Here is a 19,909-nt window from a genome sequence, read left to right as displayed (position 1 = left end):
AGCCAAAAATTGTGTTTGGTTTGAGCTTTGAAAACTGGGCAAAATGGGCACTTGAGGTTTTGAAAACTAGGGCATTGGTACTTTGTCATGAGGAGAATATAATTCTATGATTTGGACTCATGACGAATCATGGGATGCATCTGGCGAGGGTCCAAAGTTGGCTACCTAGATTTACAGAATAGTGATCATCAGTAAAATAGTGTTTTTTAGTGAATGGAATGACCCCAAAAAAGTGTACAGATTGATTTGTCAAGGATTAAAAATTGGCACACTTGTAGTATTTTCAAAGTAGAATTTAGGGGAACAAACTATTCAATCCCACCAATCACAGATTCAAAGATATGACATCCTGAATAGGGCTCCCGATCAATCTACACTTCTGAGTACCATTGAAACTTTAGAAATTGCAAACTGAATCACGTTTGAAAACTAATGAAATGGATTCGTCATAAGCTCAAACCTATAGCATAGAAAGTCACTGAGCCCTATAATATGATACAAAATGAATTTTATCATTTGGGTCAACTGGTCAAATGTTATAACTTGTCAAACAGGGCTACCTAAAAAAATGAACAAAATGCAGATGTACAATAGAGGTAACTAACCAACTTTGAGGGGTTCGAAACCTAGTCAAATAGATTCAAAATGACTTGAAATTTGGAACATAGGTTCTGTGTTATGCATAATAAACATCCTCAAAGTGCAAGGTCATGAATCTTAACTAGGTAAAAGATATTCAAAGGTGAACATGCCCTCCTATCACTGTTTGACACTTGGGCAAAAAATGTATAACTGAAAACTACTCAAAATATGACTTCACAGAGTTGTTCAAAATGTTAGTTTATCACTAAAAAACATATGGATAGGCTAAATGAAGGGTGTTAGAAACATAAAACACCATTTAGGCATTAATTCAATAGCTAGGTACATATGCATGAAAAAGTGTTCATAGGGGCTTAAAGTGACTAGGTACTCAAAATGGAAATGCAATTTTGAGCACCAACACAATGCTTGTGTAGCCTAATCCTAATGTGTCTTTATTAGATCTAGGGGATCTTAGTAATTGCTCAAAGTATTTGATGACTTCATTTGGCTTGTTGAAACTTTTAGCAAATTCCTTTTCTCTTTTCAGGTCAATCTATAATTGTTCATTCTCCAACTTCAATGTGGTTATCTCAATATCCTTTACATTCATTTCATAGTTGGCATTCATCATTTAACTTAGAGTATCCAATTGTGTGTTGGAGATCTTGGTTAGCTTCTTTTACTTTTCTTCCAATCTATTTTCCAGAATTCTTTTGTCTTCTTCAATCATGGCTTTGTCTTCCATGGCTTTCTTATTTTGTTTAGTCACCTCACATAGTAGTATAGCTTATGATTTTTGCTCCAACTTGAGATTTATGATTTCCTTAGCTTGGGTTTTGTTACTTTTCATTAGATTTTCAATTGTTGTATCAAATTCACTAGAGTTACCATTTGCAAATAGCTTGGTGGTGTCTATCTCTTTCTATAGTGTATCATTCTATGAAATAGCAATCTCTTTCTTTCTCTTCAAAGATTTCTTTAGTTCCTTTCTTACCTAATTTAGTTGATGTAGTATGAGATGTATTTCAATCTTGTGGTTCTCAATTGTCTTTCCCAATTTGTAGACTTCAATTTCAAGATCTTTCCTCTAAGCACAAAGCTTCTCTTTCTAAGAACTAGGCTCCAATACCAATTGTTGGATTTACAAGTGGGAAGAGAGTAAAATTTCGAGAATTAGGAGTTTAAACTTGGATTTATTAAAATTTCACCATTCATCCATCACATGCATTAATAAACTAAAACATATGCATCAATCATATAAACATGTAATCAAACACAAACATTACACCATATATTATTTCCTGGAAACCCTCCAAGTGAAAAGGTAAAACTAGGGTGGGGATAACATCCACAAATATTCACTACTACAACAATAATGTGTATCCAATTAAGGTTACAATTATTTAACCATGAATCATGGTCTACCCTATGAAAGGCCTACCCTGTTAAAGGCTTACAAAGATTGTTATTTCCCAACTTGTTAGAGGACTTTGATTTACAATTAAGTGAGCACCTTGGTAAAGGATTTCATACAACCTATTAGTACTAATATATTAAGAGATTTACCTAAAATCACCTATCAAACTATCTCAACATAGATCCTATGGTTGGCACTTCCTTTCTTGATAATAGAACACCTCCATCCAATATCAAATTGATCCTTCATGATCACTATATAAATTTTGTAGCCTTCTCTATCCTTTTTTCTTCACTTAACTAATTATGAAATTCACTCTTACTGCTAGGTCACCTTGAATACTCTACAAACTATCTTATTTGCTCTTCAAATTTGATCATTCACCCCTTGTGCACTATTCTCATCATCATTAATAATTTAGGGCTTCTTCTTCATTAAGAAGACTTTGGTGGCTTAGGGTTAGGTATGAATCTATGGCTAAGATTCATCTATTTTGCCACTTAAACCTTCCCATTTTCTAATTGGCTACATTCAATTACATAGGGAATCCACATATAGATTTTTCCTTATCTCTAAAAGATCAAAATATATTCTTAAGTTGGCTCAAAAATGGTTTACATAGTTGTTTATGCCATTAAAAAAAAATATGCCCCAACTGTCTCACTCGACATATGAAGTCTCTAATTCTTGGCACCTAAACTACTTAGCATCCACTATTTACTTAGCACTTGAATTCACTCAGCATGGTCTATCTACTTGACACTTGAGTGACTTGACACATGAGTGACTTGGAACTCATTGTTACTCAGCATGGTCTATTATTTGCATGTTGTGCTTGATGTCTATTACTAGTTTAGCATGAACTGAGTAAATGGCTTAAGTGTGTTGACACTCACTTATCAAAACCAATCTAAGATCAACACATGTGATAACACCATCATGCTCTCCCTTTCCATGTCTTGTCTCAATGAAATTTCAAAAATTTCACTTGTCACATGCATCCTACTCAACCAATAGAACATCCTTGCATTCTTGAATTATGTGGTGCAATTTTTTGACCATATCATGTGTTGATTATATCTTTCATCTCTTTCACTCAAACTGTCATAGAAAACTCTAAAATATTCTTGTACAAAATCTGGTGAATGAGATTGTTCATCACTGATATAGAAATGATACTCTCTAAATAATTTTCTATCATCTTTTGTGCAATCATGTGCATGAATAAATGCTATGTGTAAACAAATTGACACTTGTATAGAGTGTTAATATATTGGTTGCACTTCATTTTGAGGTTTTAGTGTATAGATTTGTTAAGTTTTAGGATTTGCACCCTTTTCACCCCTGTGAGCACACCTAGATCCAACAAGTGCCAAGTGTTCCATTTATTCTCATGAGATATGGATTCATGTTGAATCACTACTCATGAAACATGGGTCAATGAGTTTGACTCAAAATCACATTGTTAAATCCTGATAGCAATATCACAATTTGCACCCTTTACTTAACTGGAAAGAGTTCAATATTCCCTAATTAACATGGGAGTCATTTCACTATGTGAGACTTGCTAATGAAATGAAACCTCTGGGTTCTAGGCCAAATCCTATTGGATATTTAAGTGAAAATCTCTAAAACATAATGAAAACTTGCAGGGAAAAAGGTAAGAAACTACTAAAAGTGAACCTAAAACCTAAATCTTAGACTAACAAAGGGAGGTGATACACCAAAAGTCATTATGAAGACTTAAGAAACACTTGATAAAGAGGATTATATAGCTATATGCAATACAAATAAAGCACAACTTCCTATAAAGACTTGCATAAATGATTTATGATAAGGTTTTAGTAATGAAACAACAAAAGGAGGACAAACTAACACCTCACTTTAATTAATTTCATCTTTAAACACATATCATAACTTGCAAATAAACTTACTTTCCTACAAACAGCTGCTAGAATGAGATAGAAAGAAAGGGAATAGTGAAACATTCTCAAGTTAACCCATTAAATCATTCAAAAGATGCACACAATATTTGCAAAAAGGTAAAAGGCTTAACAATGAACTCCACAAAGCATCATCACACTGCTATCACTTGTATTATGTCTCCAAAATGATGAATTACAGACTTTATAACAAAGCTTAGGACTCAAAGAAGAAGTCTCAAAAACTTTATCATAAAATCAAAACTCTTTCAAAATGAGTTAAAAAACTCAATAAGTATCCCCAAAACAACTTTGGGTCAAATGCACAAATAAAGCCTCAAAAATAGGGCTTAGAAACTTCCAAAATGAAGTCCCATGATGCCTAAGACTTTACTAATCCATCATAAGGCCTACAACTCATTAAAATTTATCTCCAAATAGTCCAACTCATTACAAAATATCTTCTAACTGATGGGGTGAAAGCAAATCTGACGCCAGAAAGCCTATTCTTCCTTTGAATGTTCCCAACTGATTCTAGACTTGAAGACCATAATAGGAGAATATAATGACTCATCTTTTGCATTAATAGTAGAAAAGCTTTTAATGATTTATAACATATCATTAAAATATTTTCCTTTTACAATTAGAAACTTAATGCAAAAGAAAAATGAAGAAAATAAAACTTCCCCCTTTTATTGTTTTTTGCATTTTTAAAATAAGAAATAATATTAAATCTCATATTAATATTATTTCTTATAGAAAATTACATCTTATGCAAAAAGAATAAAATTGACCCATACTATTAATAAAACCCTTTCACATTTTGTTTTATGCAAAATAAGGAAAAGGGATAAAAAAATCCCATGATGTTATATGTTGACTCCAAAAAGAAATACAATATGGAAAAGGGTATGGATAGTTCGAATACCCTAGAATGTATTCATTTCATTATTTTCACTTTTCTTGTTTGGAGTTTTGGAAAGTTGGAGATGGGGGTTTCAAGTTTGAAGGAGTCACCATATCTCGGTTCTTTGCTCATTCTTTAAATCATTATCATTTTCCTATGATATGCACCCTCCATTGTAGCCATGGAATACATTGGTGCTTACATTTCATGTGGAGGTAAGAAATTAGACCTTGCTAAATCTAAAATTATCTTATGCCGCCATGAATGATAATGAAGTATGTAGCTGTTGTTTGGGTTTTAGCTTGTTTCCATAACATATTGATTGCAATGGATTTGAAATTTTTTTTTGATAAGGACCCAAATGGGTTTTCTTAAAATAACTTATAATCATGGAATTCTTTTGTGCTTCAAGATTCCTTTGAATATATGCTAATTTTTATCTCTATTATCATTGTAATTCCTATGACTTGTATTTAAAATTTCTTCTCTTTTCTATAAACTGCTTTTGCCAGTCATTTTAAAGCTCGAGTGTCTTTCATACATGTTAAAATATGTATGTCTTACCTTTCAAAAGGTTTTTATTCCAAGACCCAAATATACTCCTCACACTTGGATGCCATGGAAATAAAAAAGTATACACATTACTTTCTGGGTGTATGCTTTATTGTTGTATCTTTATTCATTTTATAGGCATAGTCTTCTTTGATGCATTGTCTTCAAGATTTGCTACTAGAATGACATAGGTAAAATAGACTATTTGCATAATCCAGTGAGAAATTCTCATGCTGATACCCATGGGTTTTATCAATTTGACTATGCCAACCATATTACTATATGTTGAAATGTCATAGGATCCCTGTTGCATCTATTGTATAAACACATCCTAGTTACATTCTATGCATTTGAGCTTGCAATTTTATTTTTAGCTTGCTAGAGATTGTTGTATATATGGAACTCATTCTAGTTTAGATGTCTTTATAAAATGCTCAACTATAGGAGAAGTATTATTCAATAAATTCTTATTCATATCCCATACACTACATCTTTTGTTCAAGTCGTGCTATATCCAGTAATTCATTTTGAAGTTCCCTGAACCTTTGTTGAAGTCATGTGTTGTATTTTTGTTTATATCTTTTGGCCCCCATTATGTTCTTGGTGGCTGGAAACTTGTGTTTTGCAAGTGCTGGAAAGTGGATGTAGGGATATCTTTTAATGTTGAGTCAAAACTAAAGCTTTCTTTATATATGAACCAAGGTTATAAAATTTAAAGATGATCTTTCAAGCTCAACCAAGTCGAAGATTTTCTTTAGAAATTAACTAAATTTTTCTTCACATTTTTTATTTTTTTTCTTTTTTGAGATGCTTCTTTCAACTATGTTGGCATTTTGCTTCTTGTTTTCTATTGGTCTCTTGTTAACTAGTGAGATAAATGAGCTCATTCTTTGGTGATTTTTCCTAGATGCTATGCCCTTCAGCTTTTCATACATAGAAATATAATTCTGCTCTTTTTCCAATCCCTAAAAATAAAATTCTTAGGATGTTATCCTTGGATCCATTGATGCCATATTCACCTTCACTGATAGCCCAATAGATTTTGTTTCTTCTATATCTTTGTACAATTTATTTATTTTTCATGCCCCATATGGTTTTTTTGGCATTGAATAACATATGGCAAATGAATTCCTCTTGAAAACAATGGCTGCACAGTTCCAATTGTTATCAGTAGTAGGAAATGATTAGTTCGGTTCTTGCAATAACATCTATCCTTTTAGTCCTTTACTATCTACTCTTCCTTCATTGTGTGACTAATGTTTGTGACAGTCACCAATTACTGTGCTTTAAAGTTGAAGATGATAAACTAGCCACGTATTCTTTAAAGTTGCCTACTAACTTAATACGTTTAGTTCATTGCAATTGTTAATACCCATCTTTAATTACATCATCAAAGCAGCAAGTATGTCTTTAGTTGTATTAACTTTGCTCCATACATATTCTAGCTTTGTTCCTCTAGTAAAGAAATAAGGAATATTCTTTTCCACAACCTTGGAGAGTTCATACAAAATTTCTTACTGGGTGAAATCAACTTAACTCCAAGTACCAAATCCACTACAACATCATAACTTAGAAAGCTTGAGGGGAAAAAGAATGTCATAATGCAGTAAACTTTGTCTCAATGTGCTTTGAGTCCTAAAAAAAATATAATTCTCTATTTCTAACTAAAGACATTGCTTTTGGAAGATACCTACGTAAAATTGCCTAAATTACCATAGTCTTTCTATTTCCTCTTCCAAACATAATTTATAAAAACATTATGTGGAAGTTTCTCCCACTCTGAAAATTGGTAATCTGTGTTTCGTTACACAATACTACCAAACTTTTTCATAGCTTTCTTTGCATATGCTAGGGGTTGTTTAATTTCTTTCCTCTTAATATTTGTAAGAGCATTGACAATATTTTCCTCTGCTCTTATCCTATTCTATAATATTTAAAAGATTATTTTATGAGGTTCGAGCATGGGCTTGTGACACTCTGATGCAGGAGCATCCAGAGGTATAAGGGAAATCCTGTGTCAACCAAAAAAAATGTAATTAGACTTAGTTTTTGTTTCATGTGTTTTCATTTGTGGATACCCATTTGGGTCAAATAAAGGTTCCAACTCTCACAGTTCCACTATCAGTGTTCTAGGATAGAGTATTTGAACACCATGGGATACATGTAAATGCCAAAAAAATAGGAGTATGTAATTGAGCCATCATTTTGGTGAACTAGAAGGTGTAAATTGGTCAGAAGATTTTAATTGTAATTTAAAGCATTCCAGAAAAAGAATCAGGTCAAAAGGCCCCATGGTTTCAAAGTTATCGCTATTTTTTGATTTCTAGAGACATCTTAAGAATGCTTTGAAGTCAGGTTAGGGGCATTAAATGACATCAAAAAGGGCCAAAAAATGGGGAAGAAGAAAAGCTTGTCCATAGGGCTATAGAGCACTTTGAGAGCTTTCTGAAAATGTAAACAGTTCATCAATCAGAGCTACGGTTCAAAAGTTATGCCTCCCAAAAGTTTGGTTACCATTTTTGGATTCTTCTAGATTTGCATCGACTTCTAATGCAGCTTTTGGAGCCTTCTATTTGGTCAGTGGATGCCAACTAGCACTTTCTAGAATGTACTCCTAATCCTTGACCCTCTGGGATCTATTTAAGAACATTTCTAGCATTGTAAAAGGTAGTTCAGAGTGGAGTTTGAGAGGAGGTACTAAAAGGAGAAATTATCTCCAGACTTATGTTGTTGTAAGCCCTTAGGGCATGTTTTGAAGTCTATTTTCTTTTTACTAAATGTACTAGCATATTTTCATAGTTAATAAAATTTTCCCTTTCCTATTGTGTCCATTCTATGCTTGGGTTGAGTCCCCATCAAGTGGTATCAGAGCTAGTTTTCCTGAGTGTGTAGACAGAGCACCGACTGTGAGGCAGTTTGTACTAGGACTAAGTGGTTATGGGTTTGAGTTAAGAAGATGCCTCCATGAAGAGAGCATGGTTGAAGTGCCAGAGCTATTAATCTTGAGGAGGTTAGAGCCCTCCAAAGGTAGGTACAAGCATTGCAGGAGGAGCTTCGTAGAGGAACAAATGTTGCTACAGATGACAAAAGTGAGGACAACAATGAAGAAGAAGAAATTGGACCAGAAGGGGAATTTGATGGGGAAGTTCTAAATCAAGTAGAGAAAAGGCTATTTAGGGCCATTACTAAGTTTGGGAAAAGACCTACAATTGATGTGGGTGTATTTTTAGGAAATATAAAACCAGATGAGTTGATCGACTGGATCAATGAACTAGAAGAGTACTTTGAGTATGAGGATATCAGGGATCTAGATAGGGTTAAGTTTGCAAAGGCCAAACTAAAAGGCCATGCCAAAATCTGGTGGCAAGAGGTTCAATTGGAAAGAAACAGAAGAGGAAAGGAGAAGATCACAAGGTGGGATCGTATGGTGGACAAATTGAAGAAGCAATTCATTCCTGTTGATTATGAGCTTGATTTGTTTAAGAAGATGCATGGGTTAAAGCAAGCAGGAAAATCAGTCCAAGAATATACAGAGGAGTTTTACCAACTTTTGATTAGAGCGGGGCATATAGAAGAAAATAAGGAGAAGGTTTCTTATTATATCAGTGGGTTGCGACCTAGCATCCAGGAGGAATTAAGTCTAGTAAGAATGACCAGCATTGAAGAGGCATACCAGTTTTCCCTACGAGTTGAAGAGAAGATAAATAAGATGTTTGAAGGGAGACAAAGAGGGCATGGTCAAGGAGGAAGAGGTAGAGGTAGGTCTTCTGGAGGCAAAAATGAAACTCAAAAGAAAAATGAAGATGTGGGTACTAGCAGGAACCAGAGGAATGAGGGTTTCAACCGCTCCCATGATCAAGACTTTGGAAATCAGAGAGGAAGAGGTAGAGGATGTGGACAAGGAAGAGGATGCTTTTGTGGTACCTATTTCCATTACAATGAAGAAGGTCATCGTGCCTTTGAATGCCCTCAATGAAAAGGAAGGATAGATAGGAGAGCTGAGGGTCAAGCTAGGGTTGCTCATGTGGATGACGATGCACAATCATCACATTCAAAAGATGCAGAAAGAGGAGAGACTTTGGTAAATGAAAGGGTCCTACTAAGTGGTGATAGTGAACCCAGACAAAGAAGGATTTTATTCCATACCAGGTGCAAGTGTGAGGATAAATGTTGTGATGTGATCATTGATGGTGGTAGCACCGATAACTTGGTATCAAAGGAGATGGTCTCTAAGCTGAAGCTCAAGAGGGAGAAACACCCCCAGCCCTATCAAATTGCTTGGGTGAAGGATGATCATAAGGTCCTGGTAAGTCAACAATGTTTAGTGAAATTCAAAATTGGGAGTTACCATGATGAAGTTCTCTATGATGTTATTCCAATGGATGTTTTCCATCTATTGTTGGGTAGACCGTGGTAGTTTGATAGGCATGCAGTACATGATGGTCATGCAAACACATACTCTCTAACAAAGGATGGAGTTCACCACAAACTGAATCCCATGAAAAAGGAAGGTGAAAAGGTATGTAGTAGTGCTAGGATTTGTCTTGTTGATGGAAGGAAGTTTTTGGATGGCATGAAATATCAGCGTATGTGCTATGCTTTGATCCCTAGGAAAGATAAAGAAGGTAGTAGTGAAATACCACTTGAAGTTTCAGATTTATTAGGTGAGTTTGGAGATATCATCTCTGATAATGTTCTAGAAGGATTGCCCCCAGTAAGGCAAATTAGTCATCAGATAGATTTAATCCCAGGAGCTAGTTTTCCTAACAAGGCTGCTCATAGGATGACTCCTACTAAAACTAAGGAGCTAAATAGACAGGTTCAAGAACTATTGAGGAAGGGCTTGATTCGAGAGAGCCTGAGTCCATGTGTAGTACCTGTAGTACTAGCACCAAAGAAGGGTGGATAGTTGAGGATGTGTATAGAATCTCAAGCTATAAATAGGATAACCATCAAATATTAGTTTCCTTTGGCAAGAATGGATGATCTTATGGACTGCTTGAGTGGAGCTCAGTACTTCACAAAGATAGATCTCAAGAGTGGTTATCATCAGATAAGGATACAAGAAGGAGATGATTGGAAAACAACCTTCAAGACCAAAGAGGGTCTTTATGAGTGGTTACTCATGCCCTTTGGATTGACGAATGCCCCAAGCACCTTCATGCGGCTTATGAATGAGGTACTTAAGAAGTTATTGGGAAAAAAATTTATTGTTTATTTAGATGATATTTTAATTTTCAGCAAGACTTTGGAAGAACATTTATTGCATATTCGTAGTGTCCTTGAAAGGTGAAGGGAAGAGAAATTGTTAATTAATCTGAACAAGTGTATCTTTGCAAAAGAAGAGTTAGTCTACTTGGGGTTTGTTATATCACCTGAAGGTCTCAAAATGGATCTAGAGAAGGTAAAAGCCATCTTGGAATGGCCTACTCCAAGGTTTGTTGCTGAGGTAAAATCATTTCATGGTCTGGTTATTTTTTATAGGAAGTTCATTAAGAATTTTAGTGGCATATGTGTACCCCTGATTGACACAATAAGAGGGGATAGAGAAGAGTTCAAATGGACTATGGTAGCTGTGAGAAGGTTTGAATTGCTGAAGAAGAAGGTGATAGAAAAACCTGTGTTGGCACTTCCAGATTTTAGAAAGGTGATCCAGGTGGATTGTGATGCTAGTGGTAGTGCTATTGGGGCTGTATTAAGCCAAGAAGGTAAGCATGTTGCATATTTTAGTGAAAAATTGAATGATGCGAAAAAGAAGTATTTTGTTTATGATCAAGAGTTCTATGCAATAGTTCAGGCCTTAAAGAAATGGAGGCATTATTTATTTCCAAAGGAATTTGTTTTGTATACTAATCATTAGGCATTATAGTACCTAAATAGCCAAGGTAAATTGACTCAGAGGCATATGAAATGGGTAGAGTTCTTGCAGAGCTATACATTTGTTTTGAAGCATAGAAGTGGAAAATCTAATAGGGTTGCAGATGCACTAAGTAGGAGACAGTTGTTTCTTATAGTAATGCAGGTTGAAGTAGTTGGGTTTGATGAACTCAAGAATTTGTTCCTTGAGGATCCTGATTTTGCTGAAGCATGGAAAGCTTGTAAAGAGCCTATTTTTGTAGATAGAACCAAGTGGCTAGACTATTTGATTCAGGATGGTATGTTATTCAAGGGCAATCAATTATGCATTCCAAGGAGTTCCATGAGGGAAAATTTGATTAAGGAGAAACACAGTGGAGGGATGCCAAGACATTTTGGTTGAGATAAGACCATTACCATTCTCAAAGAACATTATTTTTTGCCTCTAATTTCACAAGATGTGAAGAAGTTTGTACAAAGTTGTCAGATTTGTCAAGTTGCCAAGGGATTTAGTCACAATACTAGACTATATCAGCCATTGCCTATTCTGTCAAAGCCATGGGAAGACATAAGTATGGATTTTGTTCTTAGATTGCCAAGGACACAAAGGGGTAATGACTTAGTATTTGTGGCGGTTGATAGGTTCTCCAAAATGGCACATTTCATTCCATCCCACAAAATTTATGATGTTATCCATATTGCAGACTTGTTTTTCAGAGAGGTGGTAAGACTACATGGCTTCCTAAGGAGTATAGTTTCTGACAGAGATACCAAATTTGTAGGGTATTTCTAGTGAACATTGTGGAAGAAGTTGAGAATAGACTTGAAATTCAATTCCACACATCACTCATAGACTGATGGCCAAATAGAAGTGGTAAATAGAAGTCTGGGAAATTTGTTGAGATGTTTAGTTGGGGATAAGCCCAAGGGATGGGATTTGATTCTACTACAAGCAGAGTTTGCTTACAATAACTCTATAAATATGAGTACTAGAAAATCACCATTCCAAATTGTATATGGAAGTAGCCCAAGGACTACACCAGAGTTGAGGAAGATAGAACAAGGGGAGAGGACAAGTGCTGAAGATGAAGAATTTGCTGAACATTCAAGAATCTACATGAGGAGGTCCAAGCACACATTGTCAGGATGAATCAAGAGTATAAAGCTAGGGCTGATCAAAGGAGAAGACATAAGGAATTCCAAGTAGGGGATCTAGTCATGGTACACTTATGAAAAGAAAAATTTCCAGCTAGTACTTACAACAAGCTAAAAATGAAAAAATTTGGCCCCCTGCAAAATTTTGAAGAAACATGACTTAGGAAATGCATATGAGGTGGAGTTTCCAGATGGTATTCACATTTCTCCTACTTTTAACATTGTAGACTTAACAAAGTATCATGATGATGGTGTAGATGAGGAGTTGATGTTAGAGCCATGTCTAGTTCCTACTTCTAAGAAGGAGGAGATAGAAGACATTTTAGATCATTGTGTGGGTAGGAGTACCAGAAATAGGTAGTATGAAGAGTATTTGGTCAAGTGGAAAGGACGGTCGATTGAGGACTTAACTTGGATATCATCAACTGAGGTTTCCCAGTTGGGATTTCCTCTACTATTGATAAAGTGATAGGGTCACTTTTCAATTTACCCTGGGTGTCTAATGCAAGAGCATCCAGAGGTATAAGGGCAATCCTATGTTAACCAAAAAAAAATTACTTAGACTTAGTTTTTGTTTCATGTTTTTTCATTTCTAGATACCCATTTGGGTCAAACAAAGGTTCCAACTCTCACAGTTCCACTATCAGTGTTCTAGGATAGAGTATTTGAACACCTTGGGATATGTGTAAATGCCAAAAAATAGGAGTATATAATTGAGCCATCATTTTGGTGAACTATAAGGTGTAAATTGGTCAAAAGATTGAAATTGTAATTTAGAGCATTCCAGAAAAAGAATCAGGTCAAAAGGCCCCACGGTCTGAAAGTTATCGCAGTTTTTTGGTTTCTAGAGACATCCTAAGAATGCTTTGAAGTCAGGTTAGGGGCATTAAATGACCTCAAAAAGGACCAAAAAATGGGGGATGAGTGAAGCTCCTCCATAGTTCTATAGAGTACTTCAAGAGCTTTTCAAAAATGTAAACAGTTTGTCAATCGGAGCTACGGTTCAAAAGTTATGCCTCCCAAAAGTTCGATTACCATTTTTGGATTCTTCTAGATTTGCATCAACTTCTAACATAGCTTTTGGAGCCTTCTATTTGGTTGGTGGATGCCAACTATCACTTTCTATAATGTACTCCTAATCCTTAACCCTTTGGGGTCTATTTAAGAACATTTTTGGCATTGTAAAAGGCAGTTCAGAGTGGAGTTTGAGAGGAGGTACTAAAAGGAGAACTTATCTCTAGACTTATACAGTTGTAAGCCCTTAGGGCATGTTTTGAAGTCTATTTTCTCTATACTAAATGTACTAGTATATTTTCACAGTTAATAAAATTTCCCCTTTCCTGTTGTGTCCATTTTGTGCTTGGGTTGTGTCCCCATCACACTCATAAACTATCTTTTTGTGATTTGCATTTGAGCACTTAGAATACATTTTTTAGTTTTCATACGTATTTGAAATAGGAAAGATATTTCATTTCTGAGTAAAATAGTTATAGATAATTAGTCATTTCTTAGATCTTAAAAGATCTAAACCCTATTTTCCCATGCAGGAGAATGAAGACCCAAAGTTTGTCAGATGAAGAGCTAGATTAGGAGAAACAACAAAGGACATTTAACTAGTCAAAGGCTGAAAAGCAATGACTGGTTACCTTTGACTCTACTTCCTTGTGCTATATTTTTCTTATTTTCAATATATATGAAAGTAATAGTCATACTCATGGCTCGTGTGAGATTTTTTAATATCCTTTTAGCATATCAATTCATTTCATTGTTTTGAAAAGATTGGTTGTACATTTGAAAACAAATAATACAAGGACATTTCAATTGTTTTAAAAATAAAATGAATGGAACTTCTATACTTTCATTGCATGTATACTTAAAAATTTACATGTGCAAAATTTTAGTGACATTTTTGGTGACTTTTGTTGTATGTCTGCCTGCTTGACATTTGACTAGTTGTTCTTTTTGGGCATAGAGTCTGATTATGCATTCTTAGCACCTAGACCTAACGCAAAGTGACTTCTAAAGTTGCTAGTTTAGTTTTGAATGTATGCTCATGAGTTTGATAAAATTGGAAATTCTTATTAAATTGACAAATATGCTAGGTCAGAACGCAAGTACCAACTTTAGGAGACGAGACTATCATAGTCAACCATTTGGTTTGCGTATGTGTGGATGTATGGGCTTAAATGAATGTATGTATGCAACATATGTATGGGTATGCAGATATGTATGGCTAGTAGCCAAACATATTTAGTGTCATTGATATGTATGTGTCTATGTGTGCGTATGTTGGATGTGTGTATGCATTTAAGCACACATATTTATGCATGTGTGAATGAAATGAGAAGATATGACTACTTAACAACATGAACCAGTAACTTAACTAACCTAGACTACAAAACTAAAATGCAGACACATTTATTGAAAACAAGGGAAACTAACTTAGTATGTATAAGGTTAGTCTAAAACTCAAACTTGAAAGCATGGTTTGAGGTGGATCCCGTTCACAAGGATTGATAGTACATCTCCTTCCATGGTAGCTAGCTAGTAAGCATTATGTTGTTTACACTCAGCAATCTGAAATGACCCAACCCACATGTGATCAAACTTATTGTACTAGCTGGGCCAGCTCTTGAGAACATCCCACTTTAGTACCATGTCACCAACATGGAATTCTCAAGCTTGAGCTCTTCTATCAAAACTCTTCTTTATCTGCATTTGTTGATACTCCATGGTTTCCATAGCCTTTTTGTTGGTTTCTTCCAACTCCATCAACTAGGCACACTGTTAGAATTCTTTTAGAATAACTGAGAGGGGGGGGGGGTGTTGGTGAATAAGTTATTAGAGGTCATGTAATGTCCACTACAAATTTTTTTCAAATCCTTAATGGCATATAATTGAAATTATTATGCACGCAATTAAACATTAAACAATCATGAAAAGTAAGCATGCATCACACCATAACACAAAGGATTTTGGTGACCCAGAAACCCTTTAGGAATAAGAAGGTAAAACTAGGGTGGGGATGACACCCACAAAATAATTGTGCAATTGATTTCAACCACTTCTGATGGTTTTCCCTATTAAAGGATTTAAACATTGTCAGATGTGACCCTATTAAAGGATTTCTACACCCTGTTAGGAGTGTGCCCTATTAGAGGACTTAAGAACATTCAACTTAGAATATCACCCTGTTAAAGGATTTTCATTGAGCTATTAGGCCCACCCAAGTCGATGGGATTTATAGTCACCTTATCAAAAGAAACTTTTATCCCTCTCCAAGGATCTCCTATCCTTCTCCTGAGGATCTCTTATCCTTCTCCTGGGGATCTTCTATCCTTTTCTTGAGGCTTATCCACCTAGATATTAAGCTAACCTAGCAATGTAGGATATCAATTTCTAATATAGTGGTAAGAAATTATTAAAAAGGTTTTGACCTAATAAAGATCGCAACTCTAACCTTGCAGACTTCATATCTCTTTGATTGGCTTTTCTTCCTTGCAGTGCTGATAGCTTGTTCACCCATTAAGATCTATCTCCTTGAGTTCTTCCACTTGTTATGCCAATGCACTCCATGGTCACTTGATCAACTAAAAGTCTTGATGCTCTATGCTTACTCCTCACTGTGTCCTCTTCTTGACACTTCACACTAGCCTTCTCTTGGCTTCTTTACACGACCACACTTATGACCAACTCCCTCTCTCATGCTTTTTTGATCTCTGACTTGTAACTTTTATAAAGAAGTTATGTTCTTCATTTCCTGCACAAGTCTTCTCGCTCATAAATTTGAATTGATCTTGAGAAAATGATATTGTTTTCCCTCCAAATTGTTTCTTCTAGAAACTTCATTAGCATTCACCTTGAATTGGTTTACATGGTTTACATAAAATTTTGTGACATCTACTCCTCATCCTTATCATCCAACTAATTCACAAAATTCAATGTAAAAAACTTATCACTACTAATCTGGTGAATCTTTGACTTGACAAATAATGCATCAACTCAGCATCATTGGTTCACTGATGCTCAGCACCTTCTGTGTTACTCAACTTCTACTGCTATTTACTGATGCTTAGCATTATCTAGTTCTAGATTTCTTGGCATCCACTATGTTTCTACTTTACCTAGCACTTGAAGCCTTTTCCTGAGTTACTCGGCACTTGAACAATCTTGTGTTACTTGACACCTGAATGATTGCTCAGCACACACTGAAGTTGAACTTACTTAGCTTCAACTGATAATTTTCTCAACACTAACTAGCTTGGTCAACACTCACAAATGAGCTTAGTTATTCTTTACAAATGATTTAGTTAAACCTTGCATTTTGAGTGTATCTGAGTGTGTCCATTCCCTATGTCTTAGAGTATGTCATCAATATATTATTTCATCAATGGCTTAGTTGATCCTTATACTTCATTACAACATCATAACTTCAACCTTTCTTTAGGTGTGCTAGTTACATCTTATTGATTTCCTTCCTCCTTGTCAATCAACCAATTGATAGTATATGGGTCACTTAAGACATTGTCATTCTTTCAAGTAGCAAGTTTGACATCAATGAAAAAAAAATGATTGAAAGAATTCTTTACCAATTCCATTATTCTCCATTCATGATCTTTTCAATCATTTCCAACAATCTCCTTCTTTTGCATTGATGGCAAACCACGCTGATCAATTGATCAACTTAGTTACCACAAAAATTATATAACAAACAAAAAACTTCTTGTCATTTCATATCTTCCTTTTTGTATCATGTTTTGTATCATGTCTCCCTCTTTTGTTGATACAAACTAAATCCTTTGTTCTACTTCTCCCTCTTGACTATTGCCTGATCCTTCATAGCTTCTTGCTGATTCTTATCTCTTCTGAATCTCCCTCTTTCATATGCATCTCCCTCTTACCTTTTATTGATCAGTTTCCATAAATCTCCCTCTTTGACATAAATGCAAAAGGTGTAGCATCTTCAACATGCTAAATATAACCTTTGCATCTCATGTTTTATCCCTCTATCACCATGCTTGTGACTTGATCTAGAATTTTTGTTCCTGTTGTCATCCTCTGCATCATTCTTTTGATATTGCAGTGATCTACTCCTATTGATGCAGGGTACCTTCTTTGTTGCTTTAGACTGCTTGAGTTAGGGGTTGTACCCCCAACTTGCCTCCCAACTTGCCTCTAAGATATTCATAAGCATCTTTGGGCAATGGTTTGGTGAAGATATCTACAATTTGTTCCTTTGTGTGAATGTACTCCATCTTCACTTGTTTGTCTTCCACCAATTTTCTAACATAGTGATACTTGATTGTAATATGCTTTGTTTTTGCATGGATTACTGGATTCTTCGATATGTTTATAGCACTTGTATTATCAAAATATAGTATCATAGGTTTGGTTACCTCTTCTTTCATTCCTTTCAACAGATGTTTGAGCCACACAATGTTTGTGCAATTGACTATTGCGGCCACATATTCTATTTTTGTAGTGGACTGACATGTGCATGTTTTTTTCTTGCTAGTCCAAGTAACTAGCCTTTTACCTAAGAATAATGCACCTCCACTTGTGTTTTTCTTGTCATCAATGTTGCCTCCCCAATCTGTGTTTATGTATGCATTGAGCTCAAACTTCTCATTCTTTTTTTAGTATAGGCCAAAATCATTAGTTCCTTTAAGATACCTCATTATCCTTTTCACTACCATGAGATGATTTTCTCGAGGATTAGTAGAGAATCTAGCCACTATACCGACTGCTAATGCTATTTCTGGTCTACTATGTACAAAATATTGTAGTTTTCCAATCATGGATCTGTACATTATTTGATTGACTTCAACTGATTCATCATTTTTGGATAGCTTATGTCCTGTTTCCATTAGTGTGCTGACAAGTTTGGAGTCTTCCAATCCAAATTTCTTGAGTATCTCTTTGATGTACTTTGATTGTGTCAAGAATATACCATGTTTTAGTTGATGTACTTGTAATCCAACAAAGAACTTGATTTCTCCAAACATAGACATCTGAAACTCATGTTTCATTTTGTCACCAAAACTTTTGCAAAGCACTTGCTTTCCTCCAAAAATTATGTCATCCACAAATATTTCTATACAAGGATATCCTTACCTTTTTCTGATTTGATGTACATGTTGCTATTATCATCAGTTCTTTCAAATCCTATTTTCACTACATACTTGTGAAGTCTCTCATACCAAGCTCTAGGGGCTTTCTTTAATCCATATAGAGCCTTATACAATTTGCATACCTTGTTTTTGTTATTTTCATCAACAAATCCTTCTCGTTTCTCTATGTAGACTTCCTCTTCAAGTATACCATTTAGAAATGTAGACTTAATATCCATTTGATAGACTTTAAATTATTTGAAGGCTGCATATGCTAGTAAGGTGCTTACTCCTTCCATTTTGGCAACTGGAGCAAAGGTTTCTCCATAGTCTAGTCCTTCTTCTTGTGCATACCCTTTACAGACTAGTCTTTCCTTGTTCCTTGTGATTTCACCATTCTCATCTAACTTTTTTTTAAACACCCACTTGGTTCCAATCACATTCTTGGTAGCCAGTCTTGGGACTAAGGTCCATGTCTTGTTCTTTTCAATTTGTTCTATTTCTTCTTTCATAGCATTGTATCAGCCATCATCTTTTATGGTTTCACTTACTATTTTTGGTTCCATTTTGCTGAGCAGACATGTCTCACTTCTGAGTCTATTCTTTTTCATTGGCCCTACCTATTTATTTGCAATAATTTGATTTGCAGGATGATGTCTTCTTACATACTTTGCCAATACTAGTTCTTTCCTTGTTTGCATGTTGTCTCTTTCAAAATTTGAATCTTCATGTGTATTTTCATCAAATATTTCTTCATTTCCTTCATGTTGATAGTTCTCAAAATCTAAATGAACATTTTTTGTATTCTACAGCTCAGCTTCTGAATGTGTTTGTTGCTCAACATTCACTTTCTGTGACTCAACAGATACTAGATTTTGTTGCTGATTGTCATTCTGAGTTGCAACTTCACCATTATTAGGCATACCTTCATAAAAGTATAAAAAGGTCTTGTATTCTTCTACTTTTTTGATGTTCTCAACACTTTGAACTTTTGTAAGCTCATCAAATTTCACATTTGTGCTTTCTACTACTTTGTTAGTATTAACATTCAAGCACTTATAAGCTTTACGTCTAGTAGAATAACCAAGAAATGTGCCTTCCTCACTCTTTGCATCAAACTTTCCATTTCTAGACTCTTTATATATATATAGCATTTGCATCCAAATATTTTAAACTGTTTTACATTAGGAGAATGCCCATACTATAATTCAAAAGGTTTTGCATATGTACCTTTCTTGACTTGAACTCTGTTAAGTGTGTAGACTCCAGTACTTATAGCTTCTCTCTAGTACTTGAGTGCAACATTTTTCTCCATCATTAAGGTCCTGGCATAGTCAATAGCTTATCTATTCCTTCTTTCTACTATACCATTTTGAGGTGGAGTCCTACGTGTTGATGTTTTCCT

The sequence above is a fragment of the Cupressus sempervirens genome, chromosome 5 (assembly GCF_028749045.1).
Source record: "Cupressus sempervirens isolate cs-2001-9-10 chromosome 5, ASM2874904v1, whole genome shotgun sequence".
NCBI classification, from domain to species: domain Eukaryota; kingdom Viridiplantae; phylum Streptophyta; class Pinopsida; order Cupressales; family Cupressaceae; genus Cupressus; species Cupressus sempervirens.
Note: the sequence above shows the minus strand (reverse complement) of the source record.